The sequence below is a fragment of the Camellia sinensis genome, chromosome 7 (assembly GCF_055761805.1).
Source record: "Camellia sinensis isolate YWXY chromosome 7, ASM5576180v1, whole genome shotgun sequence".
In the NCBI taxonomy this organism is placed as follows: Eukaryota; Viridiplantae; Streptophyta; class Magnoliopsida; order Ericales; family Theaceae; genus Camellia; species Camellia sinensis.
The window spans coordinates 118092185-118104744 of record NC_138967.1 but is presented as its reverse complement, the minus strand read 5'-3'; positions in this window follow the sequence as shown (position 1 = coordinate 118104744).

Below are 12560 nucleotides of genomic sequence, written 5' to 3'. Positions count from 1 at the left end.
TTATTTTTCTTTTTCCCGCGTACATTAACTAATAACTAAGAATAATATAATGTAATGAGATCTATGAAGGATTTTATTTTGGCATCTTTTTGAGAAAGGAAATTGGTTGGTGCTCTTCAAAATAACTGTATTCTTAGCGTTACTCTTTTTGGATCATATGAGGGTTCCTCCATCCACATTTATGTTTGTTTTGTTTTTGATTTGATTCAATTTAGGGAATACATGCTTCTTATAAATTTCACTTGTTATCACTTAAATAAATTGTTTAACATTTTTCTTTGTTGATTTTTGTATCAGTTTTTGCTCCTTGTTCTTTGACCTTTATCACAACGATTTAATTGATATTATTGTTTTGCTTTTGCTTTATTATTATGATTAAGCCTTTTGATTTCGTTGTTTTTATCAAATAGATTCCAATCATCAAACTGAGATTTCTGACTCTAAATCAGATATGGAGCTTCTAGACATCATTCTAACCAAGGTATACATTTCTCCTCCTTGTGTATTTTCTAGATGGTTTGTTTGGTTGCTAATAAAAGTGTAAAATGAAAAGGATTTTAATCTCTAAACTCGAGAACATGAAAGTTTTCCTATATAAGTGTGGTTTTAGATTCAGTTCAACACAAAGCTAATATACAAGCTTTCCTCTTTGTTCCTCCCTGCCACCTCTCCCCATTCCCTTCCCTATCCATGCAACACCTTCCCCTACCACGCTTTCCCATTTCCCTCACGCCATGGCCCCTTCCCTATCACCCTTATGCTTGATTTGCTGCCTCTTCTGCCACTATTGTCACCCACCTACTTTTCTTCATTCTTCTATCCTAGGTCAATTCTCTCTTTATCTCTCACTCGCGGTGGTGGGAAGTTCAAGAGGGACTGGGTTGTTGTGGTGGGGGTTAGGTTGCAAGAATGGGAGCATAGGTCACAATTGTGGGACAGATGGTTGTGACAGTCGAAGTGGGTGTAAGTTAGTGAGGAATTATCCTGTCTTTTAGGAATTTCAACTAGACATGAAACGTTTTGCTTTGGATGTCAATGAAACTTGACACACGTGACTAACTAGGCATAAATGACTTGTAGAAAAAGACGGGACTGGAAATCGATTCCCGATTTTTAATCTATAGCTTAATTTCCATATATGAAAACTTGTCCTTTAGAAACACTTTTGCCGAGCCGGTTGACATACTAAAATGCTCAAACAACGTCGGATGTCAATGAAACTTGACACACACGACTAACTAGGCACAAATGACTTATAGGAACATACGAGTCTCAAAACCGATTCCCGATTTTGAATCTAGAGTCTAATTCTCATTTGTGAAAACTTGTCCTTTAGAAACTCTTTTTCTAAACCGATTGACACACTAAAATGCTCAAATGGCGTTGGATGTCAAAGAAACTTGACACACATGACTTACTAGGCACAATTGACATGGAGGAAAAGATGGGATTCGAAACTGATTCTTGGTTTTGAATCTAGAGCATAATTTTTATTTGTGAAAACTTGTCCGTTAGAAACTCTTTTTCCGAGCCAGTTGACACACTAAAATGGTCAGATGGAGTCGGATGTCAAAGAAACTTGACACACATGACTAACTAGGAAAAAAAGCCTTGTCAGAAAAGACGGGACTCGGCCTCTTGATATTGATTATGTGTTCTTGTTTTGTGTCACTTATATTGCCTTTTTATTATTGTTAATCTCACATCTGTTTCATGTGTACTAGCATGAACTACTAGGCGCTGCTGTGTTTGTGTTTAAGCACAATTGTTTGGCTAACTTCTTGTTTTGTGTTTATTCAATTATTGTTAGATTATAGCGGAATGTTTTCAATCAATACATGATTTTAATAGTATTATCATCATTGTAAGATGTAATTAAAGTTTCTTTGGATATTTCATGTATACCAATAGTCCAATTGGCGGAGGGACTTTTTATTAGGGATGATCCGTTGTGTGAAATTGATGGAGTTCCAATTGAGCCCGAATATTGCAAATTCTTGGTCTTAAAAGCGAAAAAGCCGAATGCTCGTTTGGAAACACCATCTCAAGGTCTAAGAACAGTTGGAGAAGCTGTTGGAAGATACATTATGTGACGTTTGATTCATGTATATGTTACAATCTTATTTATTTATTTAATTTTTGAAATAAATATAAAATGTTTTATATTTTTTGTAAGCTTGAAATTAATTATATTGTAAATAATTATTTTTTTTGTTTCTTTTTGTAGATGCTACCATATTGAGTACGTGATGATATCTTCGCATATCGATATTGGAGCTTACTATTGATACTAAAACAAGTTATAATATATATATTTATTTGTACTGTCGACACTTTTGTTTTGTTTTAGATATAAATTTGAGTTATTAAATTATCAAAAATTATTAGTATTGTTGGATAATGTTTTATATATTTTTGTAAAGAATGTTTGGTTGAAATCCTATTGTTATAGGGTACATACATATATACATATATATATATATATATTATTCGTATATATGATTTTGTGAATGTGAATGTGAATGTGTGTGGATGTGGATGTGGATGTATTTTGTTTTAGAAAATATTAATAATTTGTACAGGGAATGAATTAATAAAATATATATTTATTTTATGAAAATAATTTTTTTGCGATAGTAATAAATCGTCCCTAATGTAATCATCATTTCCTTGCATTTTATTAGCGATGGGTTAACTAGTCGCATATACATATTAGTTCCATCTTTAGCAACGGTTTAAAGTGTCGCGAATACATTATTGATTTAATTTTGTATTTTTGCAAGGTTTAAGACCCTTGCTAATAATACTTTTCGCGATGTCAACTACTGTCTCTAAAAACGTTTTTGGCGATGGCAACCAAAATCGTTGCTAAAAGTGATGTTTTTCCTGCTTTTTTGTGTTAGGTTAAACTGTCGCAAAAACCATTAATTTACTGTCGTTACAAGAAAGTGATGGTTTGTAACCGTCGTAGATACCTTTTGTCACTCCCCTTTCGCCACCCCCGATTTCCCGTCGCTACTCCGTCGTAAAAAGTCTTTTGTAATGATATGTCGACCTTTTGTGATGTTTGAGACCGTCGCAAATATTTCGGTTTTTAGTAGTGAAACTAACAATTACCCAATAAAAACTTAACAATTAGTACAGTAGGTATAGCAGATAATTATCATAATAATATGAGATGAATATTATAGTAAAAGCAAATTAAAGAGACAAGGGAAAAGAATGCAAACAAGATTTATAGTGGTTTGGCTTTAACCAAGCCTACGTCTACTCCTCAAACTTCACTTGAGATTTTTCACTATTCTTCTAGCTTTACAGGGGTGCTAGCAACTTCATATACATTAAGCAATCTGTTGGGAAAAACTACTCACATTACATAATTTCATATTGAATATCGCAAAATTATGAGATGAACAAAACAAACCTTTAATCCCAGGGAAAATAACATGCTGAATAAAATACAGACAAAATATAAAATGGTTAAAGGAAGCAAACCGAAGCCTGTGTGATACCACAGTCTCCTTAAAATAGATTCGCCGCCTCACCGTTGGGTGCTGGAGGTACGCCGGCATCTACTTCCCAGGATACGACGGTTTTTACCAGCTACAACAGAAGCACCTTCTGATTAGCTTAGCGAACGGACAACGACAGCACTCTCTCTCAGGAAGAAAATTATAGGAGAAGTAGACTGACAGTGTATGGATGTCAAGGAAAAATTCTATATATCTTTTGAAGGAATAGGGCCTCCTTTTATACACCATGGGGGAGAGGGGAGGAGCCTCTAGCCATCAAGGCTGGCAACTAATGCTAGCAAAACTGCCCAATCAATTTTGTAAAACTGATGAGCCTTAAATGTGTGAGTTATATACACATTTATGAGGCAATTTCTTATTCAACCATTTTTCTCTAACAATCCCCCACATGAATAAAAATTGACCGAATACAGCAAACGCTCAACGTTTATCAACAAAGACTCGGAAAGAGAGAGAGAGCACATAGACTAACCCTGCATCAGAAAAGGTAGCTGTTGGCCTTGAACCTTTCGTAGTGAAAGCGTATCGGATTTACTAGCTGACCAGTGAACGTGATGTCTTGAACTATTCTGCCGTTTATGAAAACCGAGACAATAGACCTCACACAGGAGTTAGTCCAACCATTGTTCTTGTTCTCACTGGTGTGTCTGGTATGGCCCTGGAACACTAGCCTGGTTCTGTGAGTGTTTTTAAAGAATTCGACCTTGGCAATTCTTAAAGAAGCGGCCCCACTTTGCACTCACATAGGTGACCTAGATACGGTATTTCATTATACCACATCACTAAGGTCATTAAAAGCATTAGCTTAACATTCCACCCCCACAAGGCATCACTGTATAAAGGAATGGGCAAGAGGATTTACCTCTTCAGTGACTCACCTGTTACACGAAATTAGGTTGTCCCTTTGAACCTAGATCTTGGGATCTCCAGTCAACTAGGCTAGGTTTTCCGTTCCAGTAACCTTTACTAAAGGCCTTAACCCCATTCCTCTTGACGACTTTTCTACTAACTCTCGAGTTAACCCTTTGGTTAGCGGATCCGCAATGTTGTCCTTAGACTTGACATAGTCTAGAGAGACAACTCCATTTGAGAGTAGTTGTCGTATGGAATTATGTCTACAACGGATATGTCTAGACTTTCCATTATACATATTACTCTGTGCCCGACCAATCGCTGATTGGCTATCGCAATGAATACTAATAGCTGGCATAGGTTTCGGCCAACGTGGAATATCCTCAACAAACTGGCGAAGCCATTCAGCTTCTTCAGCTGCTTTATCTAAAGCAATAAACTCAGATTCCATCGTTGATCTCGAGATACATGTTTGCTTGGCAGATTTCCAAGACACGGCTGCCCCTCTGAGGGTAAACACATAACCACTAGTGGGTTTGGAATCTTTTATATCAGATATCCAATTTGCGTCACTATACCCTTCTAGTACCGCTGGGTATCTGGTATAATGCAGCCTATAATCCAGGGTGTAACGGATATACCCCAACACCCGCATAATGCCCTTCCAATGAGTAGCATTAGGATTACTCGTGTATCTACTCAGCCTACTAACAGCGTAGGCGATATCCGACCTTGTACAACTCATCAGATACATCAAACTCCCAATGACCCGAGAATATTCTAGTTGAGAGACACTCTCACCATTATTCTTGGTCAAATATAGACTTAAGTCTACCGGTGTCCTAAACATACTTGTATCTGACTTTCCAAATTTCTCAAGTATCTTATTAACATAATGAGCTTGAGAAAGTACAATACCACCAGATGTTCTGGTGATCTTAACACCCAGAATGACATCTGCAAGGCCCATATCCCTCATGTCAAACTTAGAGTTTAACAATCTTTTGGTAGCTTTAATCATTTCATCATTGCTACCAACAATGAGTATGTCATCAACGTATAGACACAAAATGACATAACGTTTGTCAGTGTCTTTAGCATATACGCACTTATCACACTCATTGATTCGAAACCCATTTGACAACATAGCATTGTCAAACTTCTCATGCCATTGTTTGGGAGCTTTCTTCAAACCATACAATGACTTGACAAGCTTACAGACTTTCTTACTTTTTCCTGGAGCTGAAAACCCCTCGAGTTGCTCCATGTAGATTTCTTCATCTAAATCTCCATTTAAGAAAGCTGTTTTTACATCCATCTGATGTATTTCTAAACCATGTAAAGCTGCTATTGCAATCACCATGCGAATGGATGTAATCCTTGTCACAAGTGAATACGTATCAAAGTAATCCAGGCCTTCTCGCTGTCTGTATCCTTTGATAACTAGCCGAGCTTTATATTTGTCAATTGACCCATCCGCTTTCATCTTTCTTCGAAAGATCCACTTACTCCCCAAGGCCTTACTGCTTGGGGGTAGATTAACCAACTCCCAAGTATGGTTCTGTAAGATGGAGTCAATCTCACTCTTAATTGCTTCTTTCCATAAAGGACTTTCAGGTGAAGTCACAGCTTCATGGAACGTTCGAGATTCTCCCTTTAACATATAAGTCAAGAAGTCTGGACCAAAAGACTTTGTGGTTCTAGCCCTTTTACTCCTTCTTGGCTCATCTACTTCATCAGCTTGATCATCTACTTGATCAGTTATTTGATCAGCTGTTTGATCATCCATGTGATCATCTATGTGATCGTCTTCGTGGTCATCTATTTCTTTCATGGAACTCGAAACCCTGTCTTGGGGACGACACGGAAATACATCTTCAAAGAAAGATGCGCTTCTAGATTCCATGATAGTATTCTTGTGTATATCTGAAATTTCAGACTTGTGCACAAGAAATCTATATGCACTACTATTTTGTGCATAACCAATGAAAATACAGTCCACGGTTTTCGGACCTATCCTAACCCGCTTGGGTGTAGGTACCGCCACTTTTACAAGACACCCCCACATTCGTAGGTATTTATATGAAGGCTTGTGACCTTTCCACAACTCATATGGAGTCTTGTCCACTTTCTTCCGTGGTATTCTATTAAGAATGTAATTCGCGGAGAGAATTGCTTCCCCCCAAAAGTTCTGTGGCAATCCAGAACTTATCAACATTGCATTCATCATCTCTTTCAGCATCCTGTTCTTTCGCTCAGCAACACCATTTGATTGAGGCGAATAAGGCGCTGTGGTTTGGTGAATAATCCCAAATTGAGCACAAGTCTCGGCAAACGGGGATTCATACTCACCACCACGATCACTTCTCAATGCCTTGATTTTCCGGCTTAATTGATTCTCAACTTCATTCTTAAAAAGAATAAATTTATCAATAGCCTCGTCTTTGCTTTTAAGCAAATACACATAACAGTATTTAGTGCAATCATCAACAAAAGTGATGAAGTACTTGTTGCCACCACGTGATTGTACAACTTTCAAGTCACATACATCACTATGCACTAAACCCAAAGGCTGGGTACTTCTTTCAATAGAATGAAAAGAAGACCTTGTCAATTTTGCTTCTACACAAGTTTCACACTTGTGTTGTGGATTAATCTTGAAAGATGGTATGTGATCTAACTTGATTAATCTACGTAAAGAGTCAAAATTTACATGACCCAATGTATCGTGCCATAAATTAGGGGACTCAAGCATATAAGCAGAAGAAGAAGCTTTCTCATTAATCTTAGGGATAAGTGTCATTACATTCAATTTAAACATACCACCTGACATATATCCCTTCCCTACATAGACCCCGCCCTTGGTCAACATGACCTTGTCTGATTTAAACAACATGCGGAAGCCATGCTTGCTTAGGAGAGACCCCGAGACAAGGTTCTTACGAATGTCCGGCACAAAAAGGACATCGTTCAAAGTCAGTTCTTTTCCTGAAGTCATCTTCAGGATCACCTTGCCTTTACCCTCAACAGCTGAGGTTGCAGAGTTTCCCATAAACAACTTTTCCCCGTTTGAAACCGGTTCGAAAGTTGTGAACATTCTCTTCTCTACACAAATATGGCGAGTGGCCCCAGTGTCCACCCACCACTCCCTCGGGTTTGACCCCACCATGTTCACTTCTGACACGACGGCTGACAGATGCATGTCGTCCACATCGTGTGACAATTCCTCCATTTCAGCCATATGCGCCCGGTTTTTGTGTTGGGGAGGGTTTTTCCTGTAGGGCTTCTTCTTCAGACAATCAACTGCCCGATGCCTGTCACTTCCACAGTTGAAGCATTTGCCATCGAACCTAAAAGTAGGCTCCTTTGGCTTGTAGGCTGGCCTTTTGGAGATTCCTCCTCTAGCCCCCAACTTTGAGCTTTTGCCTGTCGATGGTTTTTTCCTTGCCCCAGAGGACTCGCCATGCTCAACCATGTTGGCTTTGACAGTGGAGGTACTCTCTCCTTTCTTCTTGTTGTCCTCTTCAATCCGGAGCCTGACAACGAGCTCTTCGACTTTCGTTTATGCTTCAAGTAGTTCTTGAAGTCTTTCTAGCCGTTAGGCAGCTTCTCAATCAAAGCAGCTGCCTGGAATGACTCACTCAGGACCATCCCTTCTGCATGTATCTCGTGCAGAATCACTTGGAACTCTTGGACTTGACTCAGGACAGTTTTAGAGTCCACCATCTTGAAGTCCAGGAACCGGCCGACGATAAATTTCTTTACCCCAGCATCCTCGGTCTTGTACTTTTTGTCCAAGGCATCCCACAACTCCTTAGCCGGTTTCTTGGCATAGAACACGTTGAAAAGCGGATCCGCCAAGCCGTTCAGAATGTAATTCCGGCATAAGAAGTCTGCTTGTTTCTAAGCGTCCAGAGCCATGAGCTTTTTTTTTTTTTTTTTTATCTTGTTCATTCTCCTCTACGGCTGGTACATCTTCACTCAAAAACCTCGCAAGGCTTAGAGTAGTCAAATAAAACAGCATCTTTTGCTGCCATCTCTTGAAATTCACTCCTGTGAACTTCTCCGGGCACTTATGATGATTGAACGATCCTCCCGGAACAGCCGAAGTAACAACAGGAGGATTGACCACAGAGGTCACAGCAGGGGTTGGCAAGCCAGTCGCCCCGGGGTTTGGATCCCCACCAACATTAGCAGCAGCAGTAGCAGCATCAGAGACAGTTGCCATTTCTGAAAAATTACAGCAGAATTTTCCCTATTCTGTATTTCCAGAAATCAAACTTAACACTAGAAAATCCCACAATTGGAAATTTAATTCAAAACTAGTCTCACCATGCAACCTAGATTCAAACATGGTCAGGAACGTTTCCAGGAAGACTGGAGGGGTCACACCGGTCCCACTTCAAACCCAGTTAACCTTAGACAAAACTTTCAAGAGCATGTTGACTCCTAGTCCACGGGAAACAACTTTAAGAATTAAATTTTCCAAGGGATGAACTAGGTTAAACACACCAAGTTTCAAACTGTACAAGCAATTACAACAAAATTGCTACAATAATTACAAGCAAATAAAACGTGCTTTACATATTGGTGAATAACCACAAATGAACACTCAATCAAACAATTGCTTCAAATATTTATTCCAAATTAATCCTTTTTCCCATTTCCATAGGTATTCCTGCAATAAAGAGTTAGCAGCAAAATACAACAAAACCTCCCTCAGCTTTTCTTTGCTTTCGGCAAAGTAGTGATTGAAGGGGAGGGTACTAGCAAACAAACTAATAAATAACTGTAAGTAAAGATTAAAACCAACCCTTAAGTTACACATTTAGAATTTAAACTAAAAAAAACTGTAAAAAATTAATTACATAATAAACATGTAATTAACTATATAAGTTACAGACCTAAATTAAATATAATGAAACCATATTTTAAATTGGTAAAGGTTACATAAGAACGTATGGTACACTAAACATGTAATTAATTGAGGCAAGTTACAAACATTTTATAACTCCTAAATACTTAAATCACATTACTAGGCAAGAATTGCAAATGACATGATTAACATGCAAATAATTCTAGAGAAATTAACATGAATTTAAATATAGGCAAGTTATAAACTTTACAACTCCACACCTAAATTAAAGATTAATAGGTACAAGTTACATGAAAATTTACTACCTAATAAACATGCTAGAAATGTAAATTACACTAAAAATTAAACCCGAATGAACATGTAATTTATATTGTAAACTAGAAGCATGTGAACTAGAAGCATGTAAATCTAGAAATACAAGGCATGAACCGGTACACCATAAATTAATAAATTAATTAGAAAATACAGTGAATTAACATTGCACCAATGGAACTCTTCTTCCCTATTTATAACAGTGGCCTATTCCATGCCTTGGGAAGACCAAACAGTAGCATACACAAAATGGCAAAATCAAAAGCTTAACCCTGTGTACATGCATCTAGTAAACAAATTAACTCGCTAGTACTACCAGTGGCCAATTACATGCAAAATTATTACACACACCTATGAATCTATTAATCTAATTCTATGATAAACGTCGAATCTATTTTAAGCTTGTTGGGAAAAACTACCCACATTACATAATTTCACATTGCATATCGCAAAATTATGAGATGAATAAAACAAACCTTCAATCCCAGGAAAAATAACGTGCTGAATAAAATACAGATAAAATATAAAATGGTTAAAGGAAGCAAACCGAAGCCTGTGTGATACCACAGTCTCCTTAAAATAGATTCGCCGCCTCACCATTGGGTGCTGGGGCTACGCCGACGTCTACTTCCCAGGATATGACGGTTTTTACTAGCTACAACAGAAGCACCTTCTGATTAGCTTAGCGAACGGACAACGACAACACTCTCTCTCAAGAAGAAAATTATAGGAGAAGTAGACTGACAGTGTATGGATGTCAAGGAAAAATTCTATATATCTTTTCAAGGAATAGGGCCTCCTTTTATACACCATGGGGGAGAGGGGAGGAGCCTCTAGCCATCAAGGCTGGCAACTAATGCTAGCAAAACTGCCCAATCAATTTTGTAAAACTGATGAGCCTTAAATGTGTGAGTTATATACACATTTATGAGGCAATTTCTTATTCAACCATTTTTCTCCAACACAATCCTCCACAGATTTTCTATTTTCGCAGGGGTGCTTGTAACTTCATATACATGGCGCAATCCTCCACAAATTTTCTAGCTTTATATGAGTGCTAGTGACCTCTTACAAGATGAGTGTTTTTGCTTTCAAAGAAAGCCATAACAATAACCTCGCAAAGGTAGATATAAAATGTTAACTCTTAGATTTTTCTGTGAAACCTCTCAAAGGCAAATGGGCATAAGGCTTAGGCTCAATGTATGTTTTACAGAAAGCTTAAGGCTAAGGCTCAATGAATAATTTACTGAAGACGGATGATACACTTGGATGTAGAACAGTTCAGAAACTCAAAGAGTAGAGAATATGTGATTGATGAAGGATGTCAAAATGTTTGGCTCGTTGTCTCTGTTCTCTTTTGTTTTTTACACTTCACTTCTTAGAGCTCTATATGTAACATGTCTATAACAGAGGTGAGTGCTTTGTTCTTCTGACCGTGCCCATTCCTTTTCTTCCCATTGGTGCTGACTGAGATAATATTTATAAATCAATGTCAGCCTTTGTCTATGCGCATGTGAGTTTTGCCTGTTGGAAGATGGGTGAAATTATGGAAAATCTTTTCTTTTTCTCCTCTCAGTATCTGTCTGTTGCAAAGAATATTACATACAGTGGTCGTCCACCTGGATGTTCAAAGTCATCATTTACACTAGGTGGTCGTCTGCTCGGATGTCCACCCAGATGTTCCTCTAGATGTCCTCTCGGATGTCCTTTGCAAAACTGGAGCAAACTGGGCAAGACTTCCTCAATCGGTTGTCCCCCCGGACGTATGGTTGGTCGACTAGTCGATCGACAACCCAGGGGTGGACCGATCTCCTTGCTTTGCTGCTCTTGCTGTTGCTTTCTATTGCCTTGTTTTATGCCTGTTTAATCTTCATTTTAACCTCCAAATAACATAATTAACACAAAGTGAAGATGGATTTATAATGATTAAATCAAATAATAAGTTTCCAGTTATAATCCACTCTTCAAAATAAATCAAAACATAAATTCAATAATCATCAAAATTCGTGTTATTTATGCTATGACTAACAATGTCAAACTTAGAGTTTAACAACTTGGTAGTTCTAATCATTTTATTGTCACTACTAATAATGAACATGCCATCAACATATAGACACAAAATGACAAAACCTTTGTCAGTGCTTTTGACATATACACAAATGTCACACTCGTTAAATATAAACTCACTTGACAACGTTAAATTTCTCATGCCATTGTTTAGGAGCTTACTTCAAACCATACAATGATTTGACAAGTATAGCGATCCCGGTTTTCTCTCCCTTATTTGTTGTATCCAGACTTAGGTTCCGTGGAGTTGGTTGTTGTATATGTCTTGTTGTCATCCTTTAATTCCATATATTTGAGTTTTAGGATGCATTGGGCGTGTTTCGAACAGGTTGGTTGAGATTTAGTCCCATTCCTTGTTGCCCAGATTTTTGGTGGTCTGCTCGAGAGGGTCCCTTTGCGCTCGAGCAGAGTTTACACACTTTCAGCATTTTGTGCCTCTGCAAAACTACTGCAGGTGCGCTTTTCACGCTCGAGCGGATTTCCTTACTCTCGAGCGGGTCGCGCTCGAGCAGGCCTCTTGGCGCTCGAGCGGGTGTTCAATGTCTGTAAAAATACTGGAAGAGGGTAATCTACGCTCGAGCGGGTTTCCCTTTGTGCTCGAGCGGGTGCTTTTTAATTTTGTGTCTTAGCGCTCGAATGGGTCTTTTTGCGCTCGAGCGGGTCCAGTTTTTGTTTTCTTCGCTCGAGCGTCCTATTCTCCGCTCGAGTAGGATAGTCGTATATCAGATGGCAGCTGGGTGATTTTGAATCACTTTCACATTTCCTTTCTCTCTCTTACTTTTCTAAAACATCTTTTGAGAGCTCCTCTCTCTAGAATATACCTTCTCTCTAGGGATTGATCTAGCTTGAGTGATCTACTCCCTTAGTGTCTTTGGAAAGAGTGTAGAGCTTGGCTTGGGCTTCCTATCAATCCGAAAATC